At 38.2% G+C, this 18,408-nt stretch overlaps 1 protein-coding gene across 5 annotated transcripts in view; it reads right to left on the bottom strand.

Annotated features, from left to right (window-relative positions):
* Positions 1-18,408, bottom strand: part of Prkn (parkin RBR E3 ubiquitin protein ligase) — a 1,215,691-nt gene that overhangs the window by 1,196,434 nt on the left and 849 nt on the right. The gene's annotated exons all lie outside the window — the stretch shown is intronic.

The following is an 18,408-nucleotide window of genomic DNA, read 5'->3' as shown; positions in this document are numbered from 1 at the left end:
TACAGAAATCAATGTTTCCATATATCTACTTTGATCTACTTGAGTTTTTGGTTTATTAAAATTCTTCCTTTGAAATCATGTCCTCTATTTTGAAAGAAAAATCTTAGTCTAGTTCCTTCGCAGAGGACATTACATAAAAGTTAAATACCTCTAATTGTCATCTAATAATGTGCAGAGCAGATGCATTAAAAAGCTTCATTTGGATAAAACAGACAAAAAAACTACTGGTTCCAGATTTTCTCCCTCAGCTCTTCCCCACCTACTGCCTTGATTGCACAAATGACTGAAGTCCCTTTCTTCTCCATCAACTCCTTTGTCTTCTCAAGGTTGCCTAGTCATATTCATCTTGTAAAATGAAGTAAGAAACCTTCCCAAAGCTACATTCACATTGAGTCAACTTTCTGATTCCAGTGCTTCAGGACTAAAGCAAAGCAATCTCATTTTTTTTTTTTTTTTTTTTTTTTTTTTTGGTTTTTCGAGACAGGGTTTCTCTGTGTAGCTTTGCGCCTTTCCTGGAACTCACTTGGTAGTCCAGGCTGGCCTCGAACTCACAGAGATCCGCCTGGCTCTGCCTCCCGAGTGCTGGGATTAAAGGCGTGCGCCACCACCACCCGGCCTGCAATCTCATTTTTAATTGGTTTGTAGTTGGCTGTCTACCTTATACCAGTTCTAGGATCTGATGAAATGAACAGTTTTAAATAGCCATGTCTGAAATGACATGAGAATTAATAGCACGTAATTACCTCAGTGTTGACAAGAGATGTTTAGCTCTTTAAATGAGCTTTCCTAATGCACCAACATCAGAGCAAGGCCTCACTGCACAAATGTTATCAGAGGATATATAAGGGTATCATATTGACTCAATCACAAAGGCATCCTAAAATCATTCAGTTAAAATTAAAAGAACCAACTTCCATTTGCTATTTGGAATGTTTATTTAAAATATCACTATGGTTTTGGGCATAAAGGAAAATCTTATTTTATATTCAACCTTTCAACCCAGTTATGACAAAACAATTAATTATGCTCTACATTATTTTAAAAGGTAAAGTGTAAAGTATTTGTGGTGGTTTGAATGAGAATGGCATCCATAGGCTCATATATTTGAATGTTTGGTCCCCCAGTTGAAGAACCAGGAGGAAGGATTAAGAGCTATGGCCATAACTAATGTCTGATTTAATTTGAGGCCTACTCCATGAGAGGGAGTCCATGCCCAGCACTGCTTGGATGGCCAGGAACTGGAGACTGGATGGCCCAGAGATCTAGGGTAAAACCAACAGGACTTGTCTAAAACAAACAAAAACAGTGACATGATTCCTAATGATATTCTGCTATACTCATTGATTAGTGCCTTGTCCAGTCATCATCAGAGGTTTCATCTGGCTGCAGATACAGAGACACACAGCCAGACATTATACAGAGGGAGAGTCTAAACTGGAAGTCTCCATCAGGTCCCCTCCCCTTAGAACTCTGGGAATCCCACCAAAGAGGGGGAGGAAGGATTATAGGAGACAGAGGGGATAGAGGAAACAAAGAGAACAAGGCCTACAGAACACACTAAGCAGGGCTCATATGGGCTCACAGAGACTGAAGTGGCAAACACGGAGCCTGCATGGTTGCACACAGGTTCTCTGCTATATGTTGTGGTTGTTCGCTTGGTATTTTTGTGGGACTCTGTGAGCACAGTTGTGTCTTTGACTCCTTTGCCTGTTCTTGGGACTCTTTTCTTCTTGTTGAGTTGCCTTGTCCAGCCTCGGTGTAAGGGCTTTTGTGTTGTCTTGTATATTATTTTGTTGTGTTTGGTTGTTATCTCTTAGAAGTCTGCCCTTTTCTGAAGGGAGATAAAGGGAGAGTGGATCCAGGGGAGAGGGGAGAGGGAAGATGGGAAGGCAGCTGGGAGGAGTAGGAAAAACTATGGTTGGGATGTATTGTATGAGAAGAAGCTATTTTTAATAAATAGAAAGGAGGTTGGCTTTGTTGAAGTGGCTATGGCCTTGTTGGAGAAAGCGTGTCACTGGGAGTGGGTTTTGAGGTTTCAAAAGTCCACACCAGGCCCATTGTCTCTCTCCCTCTCTGCTGCCTGCAGATTAGGATGTAGGTCTTAGCTACTTCTCCAACATCATGCCTACCTTAATGCTGCCATGCTCCCCTCACTATGATGATGATGGACTAACCTTCTGAAGCTGTAAGAAAGCCCCCTATTAAATCCTTCCTAAGATTTGTCTTAGTCATGGTGTTGCCACACAGCAATAGAACAGTGACTAAGATACTATTGGATTTACAAGACACAACAGGTAGTAAGTACATTTCCTACCTTTATATTTTAGGACTCTAGTGAAGACTACTAAACATAATAAAATAAATCCCTACATTTAATAGAAAATGAAAAATTATAACAATGCTATCTTGATCGTAATTAACATTCACACTTTACATTCATTCTTGTCTTTAATCTATGTTCATTAACATTATTCTGTTGTTTAATTCTGCTTCAAGTCCTGTGAATATGCCTAAAACAGATTTACATTTACAAATATCTGGAATGGATAAACAGAATGCATTCTCAGTGGAAAAATCTAGGTAGACGAACTGTACTACAAACTACAATTGATTATGTTTTTTCATGCATTTCACATGTACCAATACTTAGCCTAAGCAGTCTAAATATATATCTGGGACTGGGTTAAGGACTTCTCATTGCATGCTGGTAACCTCTTAAGAGGTATGCAATGTGACACCATTTTGTACATAGGAAGGCAGTGATTCTGAGGGTCCTGGCCCATTGTTGAATAGATGGCAATGGGTGGAGCCTGATTATCCACTAACAGAGTCCAACACCATACACACAATAAATGCCAAGTGCTTTTCTGTTTAGATTTCTCCCTACAAGATTGCCATTATTTCCACTCTCAGTAAAATATGGAGCTTATTGATTGTGTTTATTCTTTCATCAGTTTACTATGTTCAAGGTTGAACTAAATGTCAGCCCCTAAGTCTGGGACTTGGGGGCTAGTGTTACCAAGGGGAGTTCCCTCTTGCCAAGCCCATGTAAACTTATTAGTCACATTTAAGCTTGGTTACAATGTACTGGACTAGCTTACTAAACTGAAACCTTAAAATGTTTTCAATAGGAATGTATTTTGAGTGCAAGACATTATCTAGAGAACAACCTACAAAGGGCCTTATTTAAGGGGTGGGAAAGGGCAGGAGATGCATTAAGTTTAGGACTTAAAACTTGGGACCTAAGAAATACAGTCTTAATTGGATATCCTCATGCCTCTGAGAGTCAAATAGTGAGACTTCTCTCACAACTAACAGGGCTGCTAGAGTCAGCTGTGTCCTCGATATGGGAGAGAAGGGCCTACCCACCAATCACATGAAGAGTCTGCAGGAGATTATGACTAACTCTACAGTGTAAAGTGCCTTACCCTTCCTGTAAGAAGTCATGGTCTCATGTCTTCATTCCCTCTCCATGAGCAAACTCCATCACCTATCCCCCAAACTCCTTACAAGAATGAGCACCAGAAACTAAACTAGATCATTACCAGCCAATTTCAGGGCTTCAGTCTTATATTTTGGTTTCCTATGAACTAGTTAAACAGACGAATGCCTCAGCCTATTTAGAGTTATTAGTCATATTTAAACTAAGTGACAAAGTTCACTGAATGCTCTTGCTAAATTGAAACCTTAAAATGTTTTCAGTAAGAATGCATTTTGGGGCGGGTGGTGGTGGTGCACGCATTTAATCCCAGCACTCAGCAAGCAGAGCTAGGCAGATCTCTGTGAGTTCCAGGCCAGCTTGGTCTACAGAGTGATATCCAGGACAGGCACCAAAACTACACAGAGAAACCTTGTCTCGAAAAACCAAAAACAAAAGAAGAATGTTTCAGACATTTCCTAGAGAATAACCTACTAAAAAAGTTGTCAATGTTATTATACCTTATAAATATTTCTGAATAATTAAAAATGTGTTCTGTATATAAAAGGTAAGCCTTGATATGCTTATTTGTAACTCAAGGATGATTAAAGCTACTTCATGGGGTTCTAGCACATAGTAATAGCATATAGTACTCAAAGATGGCCACGTATGAATTGTAGTACAAAAGAACCTTATTAGTTTGTGCTTTATTTATGTTGTAAAAAAATTCTTTTAAGTTCTCTTAGTAATCAACTTTAAAGTGAATCAAATAACTACACTGCATCTGCCAACTGTGTAAAGATAAACACTGAAAAATATAATACAAATTTCAAATGTAAAAATAAACCTATTAATTTATATATATATGTGTGTGTGTGTGTGTGTGTGTGTGTGTGTGTGTGTGTGTGTGTGTGTGTTATATACATTGCAAGTAACGTTTTGTTGTTTTTAATTTGCTATCATTGTCACAAAATTTTTCAAATGTCAAAGTTGGGAGACATATTATTAATAAGTATTAAAAATAGGTTCTTTCTCTTTTTTTTTCAGTGTATAAGATGCCAGCCCACGTGTAAGATAGACACTAGCAGTTTGTCTGAAGTGGTATGCACAAACAGCTGGACTATGGGAGGAGAAATGAGGGGTGAGGCTCTTTCTTAGATTGCTCTCACTCTTCCTGTTCCTCAAATGATACATTTAAAGATCCCCTTTGTTTTCAAAGAGGAGCGGCTCTATAATGAAACCATTTGCATTGTCATTTCAAGATATAAGTTAAGACTACAGCATCTGTCCAAATATCCTGGGCCTGCAATTCTGCCACTGTGTGGGTCTTCATTTTGTATCATTGGTCCCTTTTAATCAAGTGAAATCCATTATAATTCTATGAAAGGACACATTCTCAGGGCTACAGCTCAATTGGAAAAGCGCTTATACACAAGCACAACAGCCCGAGTTCAATCCCCAGCACCCATGCTTTGGCATGGTGCATGAGCTTATACTTCAGCATTGAGGAGGCATCGGCAGGAAATTCTCTCAGGGCTCACTGGCCAGCCGATCTCACCTAATCAGTAAATCCCAGATTCCAGAGTGATCCTATCTCAAAAGATAAAATGGATGGCCATCCTGAGAAATAACACCTATGAGTGACCTATGAGCTCCACATGAGCACCTCCAAACAGATACACACAGACACACAGACACACCTGCTCACATACATATATTTTCACATGTACACATATAGATCCCCGACACAACAACATCCTCAGGCATAAAATCTATATATGCCTATTTGTGAACTGGCACTTAGTGAGTAAGATCAAAAAGGCACTGGCTTTTGTGAATTTGTGCCTCAAATAACAAGATGTGGAGACAAGTTTTCAACCATGGAAATACATAAAAAAAAAAAATAGCATGATGACTTCATGAAGTCTAGTTCCATAAGAAAATGTAAAAGTAAAACAATGTAAAAATGCATTAAATAGCTTATAAAGTTCACAATATTCTTATCTGTTCAACGACACAGAAAGAAGCAAATGATTTTCTTGGCCAAGGAGAATTCAGGTTCAATTTTTAATGTCCCCATTCTACAAGCCTTGGTCAGCCCTGTGGGAAGATAATTATCAGGGCTAGAGGGATAGTCCCTGCTGCTTCTTAGAAGTAAACTCAGGAGCTAAATTAAGGTACTTAGAGGTAAACTCTCAGAGTGTGCAGAGCCTGGTTGTTGGACTCCCGGGGACTCTGGCGCAGAAGGCTAAACACTGCTCTTTATGTAGAGAGCAGGCAAAGAATGGGGCAGCAGAAACATGGCTTTCTCAACCATCCTTCCAGTTCCTGCTAATCAATGGGAGTCACACAGCTAACAACTTCTTGCTATGGTTTGAAAAATGCAAGTTTTAATGTGATTTCATTGTAGTGTCCTTGTATTGAAAAGTGTTTATTATGTAGTTTCAAATCTACCTGAAAACTGGGGAAAAAAGAAAGAAAGAAAAGGAAAGAGAAACCAGCAGGAAAGCTGCCATTGTGCAAAAGAAGGACATAAAATTCAAGCCATGAATTAAAGAGGCAAATGAAGGCACTCTCTTCCTTTATTAGAAATAGAAGAAACAGATTGTGTTCATCTTGCTTAGGGCCAACAGGCGCACTTCATGGAATACAGCCAGCATCAGTCACAAAGCTCACTCAGGAGTTTTGCTCTATGAAAAAAGGAAGCCAGATGGGCTATTTACTTTCAACAAGATAATTCTGGAAGAAATTGTTATAAGTCAAAGAAACTTTTTAGCTTCATCTGCTTTTTCAGCCTCTAAACTGATCTGAGAGGCCAATAGGGGGTGGGGGAGCTCCATTAGAAAAGAAATAAGAGAACTAAGGAAATAAAAGAAAGTGAAGGGCAAAGCCTGAGCAGCTAGGTGGTCCAGGTAAACACGTTTCCAGGTCATATAACCTGGGGCTGAGTCACTATACCCATGGGCAAGCTATGTGACCTCTAAGTGCTTTGGTTTCCTGAAAGGGAGCAAGGATACCAAAATAATATCACAAGAGATGGTAAGGATTAAGTCTCATGAATCAGGAATAGCACCTGAAACACAATGTACAGCATGAGAACTCAGTAGACATCAGACATTTTTATCTGTTCCATTTTCTCTCCTTTTTGAAATGGAAGGAAATCCATCAGAGATATAAATATACAGGTCACTGACTAAACTATTCCTAAGAACATAAGAGCTCCACATCAGAGTAGTCTCCTGATGATACTGGTCATAATCTGCTGATGGTATTCATGAGCTTGAAAATGTCTCTTTTAGATTACTACCACAGGGAGAGAAACAATCCAAATAATCTTATCATTGGATGGATCAAAACTTTGAGTTTTTCTACCTTAAAATTACTTCTTTAATTTTAATTTTAATTTCTTTAAATTGCTATGTATTCATAGAAAAACACATTAAGTTTTGAGGTAAACATATTATATATACACACATATAAATATGCATATGAGCAAATTACAGAAAATCACTTATTCATCTTGCTCTTAGGATCCATGACATATAGACATTACTTATGAAGACCAAACTAAAAGTTTTCAAATTAAATTATGGGAAGATTAGGCACTCAAGCTTTTATGCTTATATTATTCAATACTAATGGTTCTAAATAAAAGGTACTCTCAGAACAAAGCAATGTACAATTACATTTAGTCTATTGGGATTACCATGGCAAGAGAAAGGAGGTACATTTTAGAAGGATTATTCAATATGAAAAACTAAAACAAAAATGGCAGCCTGGTTATCTTTGGATTGATCTTGAGACTATCACAAATATTTCACTTCCCTGTAATAGTAAAATATTTTCAATACTTTGGAAAAGGTAGAGAGCTGATTCTCTTAAAACCAATTTGACAGGGCTTTCCTTTTGTTTTGTTCTAGATTTGGTTTTTTGAGACAACATCTCACTCTGAACCATAGACTGGTCTCCAACTCACTTCAGTTCTGCCCTACCCTCCTAGGTGTTAGGGTTATAGGTATAAACCACCATCCCTTGCTTCCTGTAATTCTGAACAGTGCTAAAACATTATGTAAAACATGAAATGGATTATCTGCTTTCTTATCTACGCCCTGAATCTTCCTTTTAAAAATATATGCTATTGGACTAAATCAAAGGCCAAAAGTCTAAGAGCCTTTGCTTTTCAGTTTTAACCCTGGTGCAGTGTCAAAATAGAGCACTACCTGCAAGATCTCAGCTAGCCCCAGAGAAGCTTAGGAGCCTGTGTTCCCTTTTATTTTTGTATCCTACACAGTATCTTGGTTGGTTGGAGACTTCTTTAGAAGATGAGACATGAGGCAACTTTTTCCCAAGGCAAAGAAGAAGGCATGTTTACAATTCAGAGTTACTCAAGTGTCCTGCAAACTCTGATACATAGCATCCACAAGTACCACAGTATGTGTGAGGGAGAGAACTAAGACCAACATCAGTTGTAGCTTGGTGCTGCAGGCTGGACTAAATTAAATGCTGACAGGATGCTCTAAACAAAAAGTAGCCATCTGTGACAACTAGAGAAAACCAACCGAAGTAAGACTCAGTCAGCAAAATGTTCTACATTGAAAGTTGTAGCTTTGTCGAATGCAAAGAACTGTTAATATCCCATCTGGTTTGACCTCTGGAATACTTTAATGTGGCAATCAATTCACACCATAGTGATCTGCACTCTATGTAAGGGAGAGTAAAGCATGGGATGGCTCTTCACTAGGCATGAGGGCTGCATTCTGGAACATCTGTTGTCCCCATCATTACTAGCAATGACACTTAAACTTTCTGAATAAATGCCCATTGGACTCCCTGATCAAAGACTTTGGTTGGATAGAAGGTAGGGAGACTAGATGAAGTTAATACTACACTGGCCTCATTCTGATGCTTAAGGTCCTATTGTTTGCAGCCCTAACTAAATTTTGTATCAGATAGCTTAATAGATTTGTTTCTAGCCTTTGTGGTGGGATTAGTCATACTGACCATATTCATGCCACAGCTCATAAGAAGCCAAAACAAGATGGCATAAAATTTTGAAAGGCATTATTACTTTTGGGTCCCTCACTCACCACATGTGTTATTGTGCATGCAGATGCTCTATGGTACTGACCAATTATTTACCTTGGCCATATTTCTAGGTTCTTTATAGAACCTTAAGAAATTCATCAATGCCTATCTCTAGATAAAGAGTAGGTTTCCTTACTGCTTGCTACAATGGTGGTAGATCTTCAAACTGTCCTTTATCTGCAAGGCAAGCCTACTACATGGACAGCATTTATCTGGATCATATCACATCACCTCTGTGGAATTTGGAGACAAAGAAAACTGTAAATTTAATGTTTATTTAACTTTATTCATCATAGCAATGGGGTCCTAAGTCTCTGGTCTGTAAGTCTTGTAAGTCTGCACCATCCATGATATGTTTAGACACAATGACTGACTAGCTTGTAAGTAGGGTCAACACTACATGTTTAGCTCTGCCTCACATCTTTGATATAATATACACTTTTGATGCATAATATAAAGCCACATTCAGGTATCCACTCCCAGACCAAATATTCACATATGAAAGTACATAGATGTTCTAAAGCTGCATTAGTTTACTTAAATTTTGGTGGGAGGGTGTTGTTTGTTTTTGGTTTTTGAGACAGAGTATCTCTATGTAGCTCCAGGTGTCCTGGAATTCACTCTGTAGACCAGGCAGGCCTTGAACTCAAGAGATTCTCCTAACTCTGCCTTCTGAGTGCTAGAACTGAAGGCATGCACCACCACTGCCCAACTTACCTAGATTTTTTTTTGTTTTTATGGTAATCAAGAAAAAAAATCTTAATAAGAAACATCAAAACCAAGTCACTTTTATCTTCTAGAACCAAAACCACCTGGGACCTCCCCATGACCCAGGTTCCTCACTTTAATTCCAGTCCTCCTGAGTAGCAGTACACTTATGAAAGTCCTGGTTGGCTTGCTGTTGCTTTGTAAAACACTGACCAGAACCAACTTGGAGAGGAAAGGGTTTCTTTGGCTTATAGGTTGCAGGTCACCATCAGGGGAAGGCAGGAACCCAGGGCAGGTACTGAAGCAGGCAGCATGCAGGAAGTTGCTTCCTGGGCTGCTTCCCTCCACCTGTCACCTTTCCCATGCCCACAGTGGGCTGGGCCCGGTTACATAATAAGCAATTAAGAAAATACTCACAGACAGGCCCACGGGCCAATCTGATGGAGGCACTTCCCAATTGAGATTCCCACTTCCCAGGCGTGTCTAGGTTTGTCCCAGCTGACAAAAACTATGATAAGGGGGAATATTACTATAGCTCCACTCCTGAAATGTGGAGGACTATTATGTATATAAGACATTGTGATATGATAGTATGATTTGGGACATGTGTGTATTTATTCCAAGCTTTATTTTTAAAGGAATAATAAATTAATCCAACAAATAATAAACCTACCCCATGAAGGCAGAAGAATGGTGGCAAGACCATTATTTATAAAATTTGTCATTTGTTAAAGGGAGGGGCAAAAATGTACGCCAGATTCAGAGAATAATTCAATTTTATATTTCTTTGTCAAAAATCCAACAAAGTATTTAAAGGTTCAAATTTCACCTTCAGAAAATTAATAAAATGATTCAAATGCTACAAAATACTTTTTGCATGATTATTAGCAAAAGATATACTTCCACTGTACTATCCAGACTTCTGGCTGAGTAGATAGGAAATGTGATTGAAAACTACTCTAGATTTACTGCTTTGTAACATACATAAATTTTAAAACCTGACCTAAAAATTAGGAAAATTCATGTCACTTTGGAAGGTAATTTCATATTCATTTGAATCTCTACTTCATTAAAAATAAAAATGAATGGTTTTCAGAACAACAAGACATGAGTTTGATGGATGATCATTTCTCCGCCCCCTGTGAGCAATGAGAAAAAAAGTAGCTATGTTTATTTATAATGCTCCATATCCTACGAAATAGATAAGCGATGTTGTTGGCATGTTGGGTTATTTAATTATGTGGAGGCACTGCTGGGGGTGTGTTTGCTCATGGTAAACAGAAACAAATATCTCAAAATTATGCAGAATTCCCAGTGAAAACATTAAAGTTAAACCTGTCTTTTAAACAACATGAAGGAACATGCTTAGAACAATTATGAGAGAAACCAGGCTTCTGCCCTTTTTTGTTTCACCAGAGTCTGTGAGTAAATGGGGCTGAGGAGTTGATGCTTAAGCCTTGGAGAGTACAGAATGAGGTCTCCAGAATAAGCTGAAATACTAAAAGCATGAAAATAAATGTTTCCCTTTTAAAAACAACCTCAGAATAATTAAGATAAATGTCTGTCTAAATTAAGTTGCCATGAAGTCTTCCCTACAAAGCGTTAGGCACTATAAGTACCCCGTGACTTTGGCCTGTCATGCTTCTTCAATAAATCATGCAGCAGTCTAGAAGTCAATTGAAATGACTAAATCAAGGAAAATCAAATTTTTTTAACATTTAGTTTCAGTAATGTGATTATGAAGCTTTTAGTGATATTGTAATCACTGGGAAGCTTTGAGCATATGTTTCTATTGAAAGTATCTCACGGAGAAAAGCTTCACTAGGGAAACAAATAAATACAGACCCCAAAGAAGAAAAATGTATTTGATATGAAGTTAAAAGCTAAAGGTAGAAGAGACAAGACATCCGTGTGATTTATATTTTAAGCATCATACATAGAGCAACCACTTTCCAACCCCAGTGTCATGAAAAATTCAAATAATTAAATAGCTTTTCTCTAAGAGTTAGCACTAGAGAAACACCAAGGAGAAGCAACAGTAAAGAACAAGGAACAGAAAGAAAAAACGTATCCCTGTGCTAGCTCCAATTCACTCTGCACAGGAAAATACTGCAGATAAAATCCTCCTCTTCAGTTTAATGAATCGTCTTCTCTGAATCTGAAACATTTGAAATGTATTTAGCATTCATCAAATCGGGCCATACAGTCATTCATTCTTTGCCTGCTGATTCACTCCTCCCTACCTCAACACTCACTAAAATTTATTTTAAAAGTTTAACTCTGTAATTTTCAACAAGTCAGATTAGTTATTATTTGCAACAGACAAAACAATGTTGATCTATTACAGAATATCAATAACTGTCTAATATTCACAGCAAACTCAAATCAGAAAGCAAAGCATACATGAAATACTTATTTGCTCCTGTTTGCCCGATCATCTGTTGTTATGTAAAGTCCTATTTCCTGTCAAAAGCATAGCAAAGCTTCCCTTTCTCTACGGGATGCAAAGAAGCAACCTGGTCCATTAAATTACCCAACTGCAATTCACTATTTCAGTCCAGGAGAGTATCCACATGGTCCGCTGCCACCTGGGAAAACTATCTTGAAAAGTAAGCTATGCCCTTCGCTGCTGTCATCAACTAGTCCATGAGGGAAAGGATCAGACTCCTGACATGCAACATTACTACATTATTGCATTACTTTTAAATGGCATGCAAAAACAAACTAACAAAACCACTCTCAATTCAATGGATTCTACCTGTCATTCGACGTCAACCACACTTTCAAATGATAATTCCTGCCTACAGTGGCAGATAAACAACACTTCCTCAGACTGTCTACATTGCAGCCCCTGAAACCTGTGAATGCTACCAATGTGACAAAAGGAAACTGCAAATGAGATTCAGTTAAGGGTCTGGAGAAGAAGCTGTCCAGGTGGCCCCTAAATGTAAGCACAAGTACTCCTAAAGACAAAAGAACCTGGACTCCTGTGAAGACGGCAATGTAGCTAGCATGGCAGCACACACCTGTCATCTGCACACGCTCCAGAAGAGTTGAGGCAAGTGAATCTCATGACTGAAACCAACCTGGGCTACAAAGAAAAAAATCTGTCTCAAAACAAACAAAACATACAAGGAGGAGGAAAGAAGTAAGGAGTGGGAGGAGAGAAGAGGAAGAAAAGAAGAGGGGTGAGAAGGGAAGAGAAAGACGGGAGGAGGAAGGGGATGGCAGCCACAGAGGGCAGCAGTGTGACTACAGCAAAGTGACCCAGAGAAGAGGGCACCGTGAACGGTGAGGCCAAGTACTTCTCCGGGTAGAAGAGGACCCTCCCTGGAGCCTACAAAAGGAAGGCCTGCTAACAAATGGTCTCATGAATTACTACAGAATAATTTATGTTAAGCCATTAAACACGGTAATTTATTATAGTAGCAAAGAAAAACTAATGGAATAACTGAGACACGCCTCCAAAATGTATAGAGAAAAACTGATGATTAAAGAAATTGAAACAGTGGTCCTAATGTTTCTCTTCCTGAAAACTCTACATTAATGATCACAACATAAAATAGCTTTTTGTGTATTACCATTTAAAAATTTCCTGACATTAATTAACAGTGAAAGTATAATTAATTCAATACATAGTACAACTATGGTGCATTTGTTTTACTCTGTGTGTGTGTTTGTGTGTTTGTGTGCGTGTGTGTGTGTGTGTGTGTGTGTGTGTGTGTGTGTGTGTGTATGCACAGCTGCATGGACATCATCAAGTGTCCTGCTCTACATGCTCTGCCTTATCTCACTAAACCTGGAGCTAAGCCAACAACCAGCAAGCACAATGATCCTCTTCCCCTCAACACACCCCAGCACATGGCACTGGGGTTGCACACACAGCACCTTGCCTGAACTGTTGCATGGGAACCTGGATCCAAACTTGACTACCAGTACGCACAGCAAGCACACATGGCCACTGGGCCATCTCCCCAGCCCCATTCCTCTTCTTCTTAAGGGTGTTTCATAACATGTTGCTTTGGGACAGTTCCAAAATATTATATGTTGAACACTAGAGTTCCAAAAATTCTTACAGCTCCAAAATATAATTTGGGAATATACTCCCTGATATTTCATATGTAAAAATGGAATATTATTATGTGTTTCTCAGTTATGGCAACTAATCTCTTGTGTTAAAACCTTTTAAAGAAATCTTTTTAATAATTAAGAATTCACACACAGCTATCAATCTTGAATCACTAATGTTTATCACCCTATCATTTCTCAAAGACAAAAAGTCATTACCTCCTCCAATATCTACCTCAAAAGGTGTCATTCCCCCTGTGCTGCCTAACCTGACTTCCATAACATGGACTCTGTTGGTTATAAAATGTTTAAACTGACTGAGAAGCTAAAATTAGACCTAATAAATGTATACAAAAATAATTATGTTAATGACTTGATCCAACATGGAAGGTCCCTGAAAGTTTGATTCTTGGAAAAATTATTTCAGAATTGTTCCTGCCACATCTAAACAAAACAGAGTTCATGACATAATGTCTGTGCTGGCTGGTTTTGTGTCAACTTGACACAAGCTAAAGTCATCTGAGAGGAGGGAACCTCAATTAAGAAAATGCCTCCTTAAGAGGCATTTCATTTAAGCTCCTTCAGGCTCTAGGCAAGCCTAAAGAGCATTTTTCCTCATCAGTGATTAATAGGGAAGGTCCCAGCCCATGGTGGGTGGTGCCATTCCTGGGCTGGTGGTTCAGGGTTCTATAAGCAAGCAGGCTGAGCAAGCCATGGAGAACAAGCCAGTAAGCAGCACCCCTCCATGGCCTCTACATCAGCTCCTGCTCCAGGTTCTTGCCCTGATGTCCTTCAAGGATAAACAGTGCTATGGAAATGGAAGCCAAATAAACCCTTTCCTCTCCAAGTTGCTTTGGTCATGGAATTTTATCAGAGCAATAGTAACCTTCACTAAGAATGCTCATAGACAGTAGGCAAATAAAGGCAAGCATATTTGGATCTGTTATAAAACTTCAGCAACCCATAACTGACAATCAGTTTGTTTGGTGACTTTTCTGAAATCAAAATGATGGGGAAAAAGTATGATAGAAAGTCTTTATGTAGGAAGATATGGCAAATACCATCCACAATACATAAAAAAGACAAATGACGAAAACAGGGAAGAAAGCAGGGAAGGCATCAAAATGAAAGGAGAAATTCATTTGCCTACCCATTGGGCAGCTCATCAATTCCTAAATGAACAAGAGTGGGTACTCTCTGATACTACACCTTCATCCTATTACTCTCTGTTTGTATCACATATAAAGATTATATCTAAATGGAGTACACAGTGAAACACAATTCCCATGTGATAGGATGAATATATAAACACCACACTCTGCTTCTATAATGGAGAGGGTAAAATCTGTACAATGCACATGTCTTATCAGCCCAAGTAAATCACAACTCATGGGGATAAATGATTTTCTATTTCTGTGTCCTTCCCTACAGAACATATATTCACATACACACACAAGGAACATCCCTGTGCAGCACCACCTAACACATTACCTTATAAAGAATGGATACTAGAATGATCACTGTCAATTAAAGTATCTATTAATTCAAGAAAGAAAACATGCTATTTAGTGAGAGGGGAATGAAGAGATTGGATTAGCCTGATAGAATCTTAGGTGACCAGGAAACACGGTCCTAGGGGAAATAGTACTGTTAACTGCATTCCTTTTAACCACAATTCTCCTCTATAAGATGAAGTAAATAAGCCATGATGGGGGCTGTAATATAAATCAGCTAGCTGTCAGATAAGTCTCAGTCTTTAATATTATAAATGTAAGAAGGAAACCATTCAGATTACTACAAAGAAACATTTAAAATTAGCTCATTAAATGCAAATTAAAACAGAAACATTGAATAAGCACTGGGCTACCATTAAAGGCTGAAGAAACAGCAGGTAAGAAACAATTCTCATTGATCAAAGAACTGAAAGCTAACAGAATAAAGTATTTTGCATTGAACCTGGTTCATGAATATTAAGCATTTTGAAACAAGTAGAACTTTTTCTTTCTTTCTTTTTCTTTTTCCCTTTTTTTGTGGGGGGTGGACAGGAGTTCAAAGAAGCTTTAGAGGCAGGGATGGATTTGCATATCTTAATAACAAGTATTTCCACTGTATCATTTTCAAGCCATGGAGCTTTGGATTAAAAAAAAATGCAGACTTCAGAAAAACCTTTAGAAATAGGACCAACATTTATAAAGGACATACGGTTCTTTCAGAGGCTTTGGACCCAAAGGAGGACTGAATAAAATTATATAAACTCTTCTATAAACAAGTTGTATAGAACCCATTCTGTAACACAGTGGCACAAGGGCACCTCATAGCAAACAGTATTCAGATGTAGAGTCGCTTCCATCTAATGTTATTTTTTTTTTGGTTTTTCGAGACAGGGTTTCTCTGTGTAGCTTTGTGCCTTTCCTGGAACTCACTTGGTAGCCCAGGCTGGCCTTGAACTCACAGAGATCCGCCTGGCTCTGCCTCCCGAGTGCTGGGATTAAAGGCGTGCGCCACCACTGCCCGGCCTCCATCTAATGTTATTAAGATGACAGGATAAACAGCAATGCATAGTACATTCAACTACAAAGTCTACGACTTAAAATTTCCTGCATACGAGTTTTAAAACAAAGCCAGATGTGGGGCCAATAGTCAATATAGATAGAATATTGACAATGACAAAGCATTTTTATCTGTTTATTCCATTCTTGTGTGCTTGGCACCTACTAACAGTACCAGACACATAATACATGCTCAATACTGGAATCTGCTTTTGTAAAACTAAATCAATGTAGAATGCATTACTTTTCCTAAAACTCATTTTCAAAGTAAAATGTCTACCCTTTATCTATAAACAAGACAATTAAAAAAATACTTGCTGGCAAGTGATAATAAAATGTATACTAACACTGTCAGAGAGGACAGGACCCCCAAAGACATCTGTGCAGTATGCACACTGAAAGGCCTTATGACTACTGAATATTCATTTAAAAGGGAAGATAACTAATATATCACATAAAATTGAAGAATAGGCAGAAATAAGTATGATCTTTATATGCAGACAGTTAAATTCTCTAAGAGATTTTCAACAAGATATAGGAAATAATATTTTTAATCAATTAAAAAAAAACAACACTTTTTGAATGGAACCCAAGGTTTTACCAATCCTAGGATACAACACTGAGCTACATTTCTATTTCAAAAACCCTCTGTAACACTGGGTTTTAATTTAAGAACTTCCTATTTTAATTGTATGAGTACCCATGTATTTTAATAGCTGATATTATCAAATGCCTAAACGTATAGGACATTTAGAACAATTCACAATTGTAACCACTTAAATTTAATTTTAAACACAAAGAAGTGCTCATTTTTTAAAAGATAAAAAAAATTTAAAGGGGTGTTCAAAATTACATTTTTCTCAGTTAAATTTTCTGAAGCTTTTCATTATCTTGAATCCCTTCTCCATGCCTCACAATCCCTCTCCATGTTCATTGACTTCAATTAAATTATGGTTTAAGTCTGTCTGGGTCAAGGCATTTAACTCATCAATCATAATCCAAATGGGAAATGGAAGTGCTTTTAAAGCCATGTCCATGACAAGAAGGGAACCCTCTATTTTGAAACAATAAAAGGGAAATTATTTTATGGGCGAGGAAGTTATTTGTCCCCTGTCCTCATATTTGGCCAGGAAAGCAATCCATGGGATTTTTCTCAAAGGAAAGCAAGGACTTCAATGGAAGAGCAGCTGTGACGCCTGCACCAGGAGGTTACAGCAAGGCGGGAGAGGACAGGCACAAAAGGCACCAACTCTGAGCAGTGCTGTGCAGTAGAAGATGCTGTTGGTTCCTCGAGATAATTGTGTGTCCTTTGACTTGCAATAGACCTCTGGATAAAGACTGTTGGTCTTTGTTTCCTGGCTCAGAGATCATTCACAAAAATGCAGAACTACTCCTTCCGGGACTTCCTTGGAATTGTTTCACTCTCACCTATTTTGAGTGTTGTCAACACACACAATTCTCCAAACTATCAATTCAGAAGTTTAGTAAAATATGGCCACCAATAGAACTGGGCAATAAAACTAGTTGAACTAAATAGTCTATTTAACACTGTTTATGCAGTTTTTAAAATATGTTAAGTTCCTTTTCTTGGGGTGGGGGACAGCGATTTAATCATTTGTGTTGAAATACACACATCTTCACCCTATCACAAAAACAGTGAGAGAAAGAGACAGAACAGATTTAAAATTCACCTGGCATTTTGCTTGTTTCTGTCAGTAATGGATTTAGTTGTGATGCCCAGATATCACACTTATTAAGAGAGTTCCAGATAAATCTTAACAAAACTGCCTAAATGTGTTCCATCCTAAAAGTTATTAATACAATAATTTACTAGATTCCTTATAAAATAATTGTTTCTAGGTCTTAATTTCATGTCTTTATAAAGTTTTCTGGGAATTTGCTTCTCAAAATCATCCAACTAGATTAAGTTTGAAGAAACTAAACGTGTGCAACTGTCTTCAAAATATGAAATATTTCTTTCTTGTAAAGTCTCCCATAATTTTTTCCTAATCTCTTCCACTTGGCTCACTGACTCAGTTCAGGTTTGTGTTCACAATCAGCTCTTAAGTAATTGTCACTTAAAAGGCTCAGGAAGAGTCATAAAAATGTAACTTTTCTATAAATTTAACATGTTTCCAATTCATTCACCAAAAATACACACTACCCTACCAAGGTGAGCGAAGTTGGACATCTTTAGCTTGTGCCTCTGTTTCAGTGAGGATGTTAATGACCTGGCATGATTCCCCCAGTGAGGGAGGGATAGAAGGCTGCTCTATTTAACCTTAATTTCATAAGTAAAAACAGACTTAGCTACTTGCATCATGTAAAGCATTTATTTCATAATGCCACCTCTCATCTGTCTTCTAGACATATATTGGATAGATCCATTTCCATTGTACTTGGAGCGGTTCTTCTCAGGCATATATCACAACCAAGCTCACCAGAGCTCCAAGATACCATGTGGAGGAGTCTACAGTAACGAAACCTCCACACAGGAATGTTCGCACAACGCCACTATGCATTTCTACTCATTTTGGAGGAGAACCCCAAAGTGCCTGGGAGTTTGACATCGCCGAGAGG

Source organism: Peromyscus californicus, unplaced genomic scaffold, assembly GCF_007827085.1.
Source record: "Peromyscus californicus insignis strain IS unplaced genomic scaffold, ASM782708v3 Scaffold_22__1_contigs__length_63687245, whole genome shotgun sequence".
NCBI lineage: Eukaryota > Metazoa > Chordata > Mammalia > Rodentia > Cricetidae > Peromyscus > Peromyscus californicus.
Note: the sequence above shows the minus strand (reverse complement) of the source record. Positions and strands in the feature narration are given on the sequence as shown.